We start from the raw sequence: 9896 nt of genomic DNA, 5'->3' as shown, positions 1-9896 counted from the left end.
TTATATTGTGAATAAAAGTTTATCTATGTAGGTTAATATGAATCATATGATATATTGAACAACATATCACCTTTAATTACGACATTCAATGACTTAAGTAAGGAGATTTATATATTCAGGGTTGGCTTCTACATGCTAATTAAACAAAATTTTATAGTTTGTTTTTTTTCTACTATTGTTTGCATTATATGCTTTAACATAATTTTTCTTTATTTAAATCGTAGGGCTTATGGACTAGGTTGTTTGCCGGAATGCTAATGCAAACACTTGTGCGTTCCATCCTCGTATCACTACAAGAAATCTACTCAACAGGGGCAACTTATTAGGGGCGACTCTAAAGTCGACGCTAATGCTTACCTATTAGCGTCGACTTTTGAAAGTCGAGCCTAATAGTTGAGTATTAGCGTCCACATTGAAGTGGACGCTAATAGTCGACCCAAAAGATATATATTAGCATCCACTTCATAGTGGACTCTAATATACTAGCAGAAATTATACCAGAGGCGGGAAAACTATTAGGGGCAACAAAAATAACTATTAGCGTCCACTTTGAAAGTGGATGCTGAAAATCAATCATTAGCGTCCACTCTAAAGAGTCTGAACAAAAATAAAAAAAATAAAAAACAAATTAAAATACCAGATCAATAGCGTCCACTTTCAAAGTGTATTATTAGCGTCCACTTTGAAAGTGGACGCTGAAAATCAATCATTAGCGTCCACTAGAGTGGACGCTAAAGAGTATGTATAAAAATAAAAAAAATAAAAAACAAATTAAAATAGCAGATCAATAAGTGGACGCTGAAAGTGTATTATTAGTGTCCACTTTGAAAGTGGACGTTGAAAATCGATCATTAGCGTCCACTAGGGTGGACGCTAAAGAGTCTGAACAAAAATAAAAAAATAAAAAACAAATTAAAATACCAGATCAATAGCGTCCACTTTGAGTGGACGCTGAAAGTGTATTATTAGCATCCACTTTGAAAGTGGACGCTGAAAATCGATCATTAGCGTTCACTAGAGTGGACGCTAAAGAGCATGTACAAAAATAAAAAAAATAAAAAATAAATTAAAATAACAGATCAATAGCATCCACTTAAAGTGGACGCTGAAGAGTTTGAACAAAAATAAAAAAATAAAAAACAAATTAAATTACAAGATCAATAGCGTCCACTTTGAATGTGGACGCTGATAACTGAGCATTAGCGTCCATTCTTAGTGGACGCTAAAGATCTTGAAAAAAAAAAAAAATTACAACATCAATCAGTGGACGCTAATGCTCAGTTATTAGCATCCACTTTCAAAGTAGACGCTGATGGTGGAGCATTAGTGTCCACTTTTAGTGGATGCTAAAGATCTTGAACAAAAAAAAAATTAAAATAAATTACAACATAGTGGACGCTAAAGAGCTTTTACAAAAATAAAAAAAATAAATAAAAATTAAATTACAAGATCAATAGCGTCCACCCAAAGTGGACGTTGATAATATATTATCAGCGTCCACTTTCTGATAACTAAGCATTAGCTAAAGATCTTGAACCAAAAAAAAAAAAATTTAATTACGAGATCAATAGCGTCCACTCAAAGTGGACGCTGATAATATTTTATTAGAAAGTGGACGCTGATAATTAAGCATTAGCGTCCACTTTGAGTGGACGCTAATGATTTTGAACAAAAATAAAAAAATAAATAAAAATAAATAAATTACAAGATCAATAGCGTCCACTTTGAAAGTGGACGCTGATGGTGGAGCATTAGCGTCCACTTTGAGTGGACGCTAAAGAGCTTGTATAAAAAAAAATAATAATAAAATAAAAAGCAAATTAAACTAAGAAATAGTTGAAAAAATTGTTTACAATATGGTTTAAAAAATGACCAAAATGAATATTAAGAACTTCAAAGTTCAAAAAATTGTTAAAAAATAGAATATTTTTGTTATTATATATGTGTAATTATAATTTATAATATAGATGGACTTTTGTTTTTTTTTTGAAAAGTAATGTATAACATAGATGGATTTATAACATACATTGAAACTAAGTCTCTAGATACTTAATTATTGTATTAGTATGTATTTGTATACTTATATCATATTATATATGTATAATTTGTTATTATATAATCACATGATTTAATAATTAGTTGATCATGTCATATAATCATATAAATTATAGTGATAATGCATTATACTTAAATATTATGAAACTTAATTCATGAAGAATAGGACAAAGTTTTCTAAAAAAAAAAAAAAAACATTATTAGATCATGTTCATATGTATTATCATTCTAATTACACCAGATCATACTTAATTAACTAATTAAATATGATCTAATGTAATTAGAATGATAATACATATCATCATATCATTGTTTTTTGAAAATAGTTAACTTACTTAGTAATACTTTTTTTTTAAAAAAAAAAAGAAACTTACTTAGCAATACTAAGTTACTATATATTACCGAACAAGTATGTATAATATATATATATAAAATTTGTTTTTGTCAAAATAACTTATAGTAAATTATACTAGGTTAGTAATTTATTATATTAACTTAGTTAATATGTTAGTTTATTAAGTAATTAGTTATTAAGTCTCTAGGTACTTAATTGTTGTATTTGTATAAGTTTGTATACTTCTGACTTATGTCATATTATATATATATATATATATATATATATATATATATATATTTTGTTATTATATAATCATATGATTTAATCATCAATTTATCATTTTATATAATCATATAAATTATAATGGTAGACCATATGATGTAACATCTAACTTATAATGATATCTACAACATAATACTCTAAACATAACAAAAGCATATATCTCTAAACAAACACATTGTTGATTCTAATATTAATCACTTAATTTGTGATATACATGATCATATGAAATAATAATTCACATAATCTTTTTTTTTTTTGGCTAATTACAATTCACATAATCTTTAAAAATCCGATCAATCCTCATGAATTAGTTCGATTGATCGCGATAGGATCAAATGATCGATCAAACATGCGATTGATCCTAATGAATTAGTTCGATTGATTGTGATAGGATCAAATGTTCAATCAAACATTCGATCGATCTTTCTGAATTAGTTCGATTGATCGTGATAGAATCAAATGTTCGATCAAACATCCGATCGATCCTAATAAATTAGTTAGATTGATCGTGATAGGATCAAATGAGTGAATTAGTTCGGTTGAACTGTAAACATTCAATTAAGCTATTAATTATTTATAAAAAAAAATATATCATGTGAATAACTTTTTTTTTCTTGAAAATGTCTTTTATACTGATCGATTCTAGTGAATTACTTCGTTTGAACTATAAACATTCAATTAAGCTATTAATTATTTATAGAAAAAAATAGTGTGAATAGTATTTTTTTCGGAAAATGTCTTTTATACCTTTAAAATTGTTATAGAATTTCAAATTTACCCAACATTTAAAATTAAAATTATTTTAAAAAAAATTGTAAGTATAATTTTTTTTTTTTAAAAAAAAATTACCCTAATATTTAGGCTCAATCAGCGGCCACTACCTAATGTCGACGCTGATTAAGCCTCATTAGCGGCGCCTATGCAATGTCGTCGCTGATTGAGGCTTAATAGAAAATTTTTGCGCCAACAAGTGGCGCGGTTTCTGAAATTTTCCGCAAACCCTCAAAAACATGAAAATCCCTAAAATTTTCCCCTCCCTCAAAAGCACTCAGCTCGCTCATCACTCTCACTCTCGATCTCTCTCCCGCTGCTCTCCCTAGCTCACCCTCTCTCTCACTCCGGCGAGGTCTTCGGCCACCGGCGAAGCTGTCTCACCGTCGCTTATCTCACTACGGCGCAAGGTTCCATCTACTGGCGAAGAAGAACGGGGCTTGCTCTCCCTCCCTTCGCTCCTGTCTCTCTCTCACTCCGGCGAAGCCGACGGCTCTCTCTCTCCTCCACCGGCGGTAAGTAGTCATATCATCATCTGCCTTTCCTTCTGTAATTACTTGTAGCATTCTTATGCCCCCCCTACTGTTTATGTCCCCCTACTGTTCTTTCTTGTTTGATTTGGGTAGCTGATTGTGGGATGATTTTCGGAATGGGCAGTGCAGTAATGGAAGAAGATGAAGGAGGGATGAGCTCACGACCAAGGAAGAAGAAATGGGCAAGGTGAGTTTTTTTTTGGCTTTTCCTCAGTTAGCTCCCTCTCTTTATTCGGTTGGGGTGGCAGAGCAGCGCCTACGCGGGTGGGTCACGGGCCCGACGCCGGAAAACCTCATAATCGTTTGGGTCCCTACGTTTTCCGGTGACCAAATACAGTGGAGAGGCTTTTTGGTATGTGTTAATTTCTGTTGATTTCGTTACATATGTGTTTTGATTTGGTTGGTGAGCCATTGGCCTTAGTGGGGAGGGGAATTAGAACTGAATAAAGCTGGGAGAGTTTTGAATATAATGTGATTCTTGCAATTAATTGCTGAAGGGAAAAAGAGCATATCATTTTTTAGATGCCATTTCCTTCCATCTTAGTTCTTACATTACTAAAAATTACCAAAATGGGTTTTTCTCTCCCTGACCCGAATTCAGGGCTTTCTTTGCCTTAGCATGTTTCCGTAACAGTACCTTGAGAGGTTTGTTCGTCGTTTTTTTTTGGGTCTGTTTGTTTCAATATCTGTAGAGTTCAGCAAGTTGTTGCAAATGTTAGATGTTTACTTTCTGTAGGGTGTTTGATAATGTTTTGGAGAGGGATTTGTTAGGAAACAAGAAAAAAGAAAACTGAAAATTTTGTTGTATTTGGTGGTTTAGTTAGTTGCTTTTTGGTGGGTATCATCCAGTTCCTGGATTTATTGGTCCAAATTGACAATTCAAGTCGAGTTTTGGGTTTACTCTGAATCTGGTTCTGGTAATGCTACTGTTTTAGATAAATTACGGTTGTTTCTTACATTTTTTATTTCCTTTTTTTGGGTGAGAAATTTGGGAATTTAATGGCTTAGTATTTTGCATATATCATTTTGGGAGTGAGATTTTGGTTGATTTCGATATTTTACATGAAGAATATGAGTTTGTCTTCAATGTACAGATCTTGGCTTTCGCTTCTGCATCTATGATTATTAGTTTTTAATAGCTTCTTATAGTTGGTAAGAAATGTGGGTTACTTTGGAGGGAGTGGGAATATTTTGAGGAAGGTCATGGAGATGGGGGTGAGAGTGAACTTAGTGAAGAGTTTGTCTGGTGTAGAGATGAAGGCTTGAAGTTGAAAATGGAGGGAATTTGGCCACTTGGGTATTCAAATTTCTGGTAATAACTGCCTTTTCTTGTCTTGTCTTGAATATATGGCTTCTAGCATTTGTGGTCATTATGTTTTAGTGTTAATTTTTGTCTAGGAATAAAATATATGTTGTTTATTGTTAAAACATACATTTACTATATGATTATGGTGATCAGAGAATACTAATAGATAGGCTTTTGGATCCATTACTTTGCTTTCTCGTTTTGATCCTTGTAGCAAGCATAAGAATCTATGGTTAGTGCTAGGCAATCAGAATTCCTGGCATTACCAACCCAGCTTTCATAATATACCTGTTGTTTGTGATTATGAAAATTTTGGTACTTGAAGAATTTGGCAAACATGTCTGTTCATCTCATGGTGCTGAAGGATTGAGTTAAATACTTGTTTAACAATGAGTGCAAGGTAATTTATATGCTCAATGTGTGCTATGATGACATGATGAAGCAATACAAAAGCATTGCAATTAATCAGTTTAAGGCCAACATGATTTACATTTCTTTAACTAGAAGAACACTCTGCAATTAGGATGTTTATGGATTCAACAAATTATGGACCAATATCTCATGCCAAACTACTTGTGATCTGCAGTGAGAAAATGGAAACCCTTTTGTGGGAGATAGAGAAGGTTTCTGAGAAAATTCTGCTAGCCCTCTGGGAAAGTTCTCTGAGAAGATCAATTTGTGGAAATGATATGATTCATGGGCAAGAAGTTGGGTCAGTTTGTCGTCTCTACAAGCATAGCAGGAATGTTCCTGCTGATTGATGGTATGATGTGATTAGGATGCCGATAAGGGGCACTGATTTCTCTCATGCTTTGTGTTTGCATGTATGTGATGGGGCTTCAGAGTTCCATGTTTACTCCAAGAAAGGCTGGGTATCTTTTATCCCAGATAAAGGTGCTCTAATCATCACAGTTGGAAACCAAATCCAGGTAAATTTGGATGTTGTTTTAGCTTGCCTAAAGCTGTAGATTTCAGGTAGCCCTACAAAGCTGCAAATGATTGTTCTTTTTCCATAAAGAGCACAAAAGCCATGATTTAGGCCTTTGACATCGCAGAAATACTGCAGCCTAGATAGAAGGCCATTTGCTGGAACAGGTAGATGAAATTTATTGATGACAAGATCCACCATTTTTATATGATGCTTTTATTCATACAGTTTCTTTAATGTTGTACTGAGCTTGTTTTCAAAATCATGACAATTAGAGGCAACCACACCATCATGTCCAAGAAAACCTTTGTTTTACATCGTTTTTACTTTTTATACTAATCTCTTCCTCTCTTTTTTGTTACTGATGTATGTTTGAAATATTGTGGTTATCTCCTGTTAGCCGATATCATGCTCATTGTTCTCTGGTTCTGCGATCGATCGCAAAAGGTCAAAAACTTTCTGGTTTCGTGATCGATCGCAAGCCCAATGTGCGTTCGAGCGCAAAAGGTCAAAAACCTACTGGTACAGTGATTGAGCGCACGCCGTGTGCGATCGATTGCAACAACGCAGAAATCAGAGACAGTGATAGTCATTTTTTATTTTTTTTTATTTTTATTTTTATTTTTTTTTAAGGACCATTAGCGTCCACAAAGTGGACACTAATGGTTCACCATCAGCGTCCACTCGAGTTTGGACGCTGATAGTCAATTTTTTTGAAATTTGTTTTAGGACCATTAATGTCCACTTTGAGTAGACGCTGATAGTTAATTTTTTTTTAAATTTTTTTTGACCATTAGCGTCCACAAAGTGGACACTAATGGTTAACTATCAGCGTCAACTATTTGTGGACGGTAATGGTTAACTATCAGCGTCCACCCAAAGTGGACGTTAATGGTTAACTATCAGCGTCCACTCAATGGTTGACTATCAACGTCGAATATGCCTTCTGTTGACATCAGTTTTAGGGTAAAAAATTAGGACTTTTAGCGTCCACTTTGTCAACGCTAAAAGTGATCATTAGCGTCGACTATAAGTGAACGCTGATAATCATACATTTGATCATTAGGGTCGGACTATTAGCGTCCACTCCTTTAGCGTCCAAAAGTCGACGCTGTTGTCAACAGCGTCAACTTTAGGACTTTTAGCATCCAGTCAAAGTCGCCTCTAAAGACCTAAATTCTTGTAGTGTATGAAGACTCGATTGGGATGACCAGGTATGTTGAAGTACATAAGTGAAGTTATAATAATTATTCCTAGTCCATAATGAAACTAGCTAGCATGGTCCGCTCAATTTTAAGTGGAAATGAGAAAATTGAGTCATTTCATGATAAAATTTAATGTTATTGTATTTACCACGTGATAAATATGTTGACGGATGTTATATTATTTATACCGTTAGATGTAATAACTTTAAATTTTAACTCTAAAATAACTCATCTCAATTTCTGATAGTGATTTTCAACATTTTTATTGCCTGAATTGTTAGTAATTTCGATAGCAAATATGAGAGAGTCCGTATGAGTCCACATGCCCAACAGATCTGGCACAGCTTGCCCACTTACTGGAGCAAGTAGGTCAATAAGAGACATTTTCTATCCAAAAATTCTAACAATCTGGGCAAAAACTTGCTACAGATCGGATCCCTTCATTTCACTTCCTTGTCCTGCATTCTCGGTGAATGCATATTTGGTGTTAGTTTAAGGCCCATGATTAATATACGATAATATTGACTGATCACTTCTTTATATTGTAGGTTAAGAAGGCGTCCAAGCGTCTCAATAGGTGGTTTCTGGATTCATCAGAGGAAACTAATTAGATTTATGATATTATTCAAATTTCATACATTTTTTTGCTAAATTCAATAATTACTTCTAAATAAATTATTATCCGTACGTGCTTCTACTTCCATGAGGACAAAAGTTACTATTAGAACTTGAAGGTCTAAATACCATATGATCTATAGAGTATTGTGCTTAATTTATATATATATACTGTTTCAAATCTCTTCATTTTTTGTTATTCTAATGCAATTAGTTTAGTTAAGCTTTAGTTTGGTTGGGCTTTATGAATAGGTTTATAAATAGCTTTAATGACGGATATCCCCCACCCCAATCAGACTGAATAACTTTTATTTTAGCATCAAAGAAACATTCAACATAAGTTGGAATTTAAGAAACACACCACTAACATCACTTTTGCAAGCAATAGGCCGATAAATCCAAGAATAACAACTAAAATTATCAAGAAATGAGACATAATATCTTAATCCATTTTTTCAACAAACAGGGGTCAGACCCCATATGTCATGGAAAATTAATTTAAGAGGAGAATGGGAGCTGATGGTTGATGCACGTACTAAAAGGAAGTTTTTGCTTTTGGATCCCAAACAAGCAGAATAGGATTCATTATTTCCAGAGATAGGAAGATTTAATAATTCTTGTATTATATATAATGTATTTTATTTGTTTAGATAATGAGGAGAGAAACAAAATAAATTTATGTGGAATCTGGAGTGGGGAGGATTCTTATCTAAGAGGACCACTGTACCACGGTAGCATTAAATGTTTAGCCGACAAGTTGCTCCCCACATTATGCTGAGAGATCATAATGACATTTTCACAACCGAAACTTAGGACCCGGATCCTCTCCATTTCCTTTTGAAATGGAGAGGAGTTGGTCCTTTATTTTACTAGAATAAAATGATTATTTCATTTTTTTTTTTTTGACTATTTTAACCTTGTAGAAAGGAGAACGGCTCCTCTTCATTTCCTTTGAAATGAAGAGGATTCTTCTCCTAAACATAACTTTCTAGAGAAATTGTTAAAAATGGAATTTATTGACACAACACAAAAGTAAAAGAACTTATGAATGAATGGCAATGACACGCAAGGATGTGGGCTTTATTTATTTATTTGAAAAATGATAGGTGTTTTTTTAGTCTTAGATGAATATTATTTTCTAAAAAATTGGTGTGAGGAATAAAGGTTACTTTCTTTTTTGGTTTTTTTTTTTTTTTTTAAAAAAAAAGAATATTCACTTAGGGCTAGGAGAACACCATAAAAAATATAGCATTAATCCCTATTTTTTTATTTTTTTATTTTTTAAAATGCATGTAGGGATAATAAAAGGAAAAGCTGGAAACTAAATTTTATTGGAGTTCAAGCCACCCTACTGTAATGGCCCTAATGACGGCCGGCTTGGCATTCTCAGTGGCATATGGATTTGAGAGGTATTTTTGTCTTTTCACTTTTTCATGTGACAAAAATATCCCTCAAATATAACTAACTAGATATTCTCTCATTCATTTGAACTGGAGATGATCTTAATTCATTTTGTAATGGTGTATTTTTTAATGACTTGTCAACATATTGATGATATTACATCATCTACACTATTAGATAAAATAGTATTAAATCCTGATCATAAAATAGTTCATCTTCATTTTACTTGAAAAAGAGAAGATCATATATATATATATATATAATTAGTTTGTTCGAATTTTATAGAAATAGAAACTCTAAGTAGCATCATCCCATCCCACTATACTCACATGGCATTGTCAATCCGCGTTGGATTTCAAACAGTTAAGTGATACTTGTTTGTCTTAAACATGTGTTCCAAGTAAATGCGCTCTGCATCCTTCCCTTAAGCTTCCCTAAGAAGCCTATGTCTACTTGTAGTGGA

General features: G+C 33.1%; 1 pseudogene across 1 annotated transcript; it reads left to right on the top strand.

Annotated features, from left to right (window-relative positions):
- The first annotated feature begins 4094 nt into the window (after positions 1-4094).
- On the top strand, positions 4095-6413 carry LOC148587304 (uncharacterized; annotated as a pseudogene). The gene is made up of 4 exons (XR_015911304.1): positions 4095-4165; positions 4828-4895; positions 5128-5290; positions 5871-6413. The product of XR_015911304.1 is annotated as an uncharacterized LOC148587304 (transcript).
- The last annotated feature ends 3483 nt before the right edge of the window (positions 6414-9896 follow it).

The sequence above is a fragment of the Corylus avellana genome, chromosome 2, assembly GCF_965113065.1.
Source record: "Corylus avellana chromosome 2, dhCorAvel1.hap1.2, whole genome shotgun sequence".
Taxonomy (NCBI): domain Eukaryota; kingdom Viridiplantae; phylum Streptophyta; class Magnoliopsida; order Fagales; family Betulaceae; genus Corylus; species Corylus avellana.
This window is presented reverse-complemented; position numbering and strand designations above follow the sequence as displayed.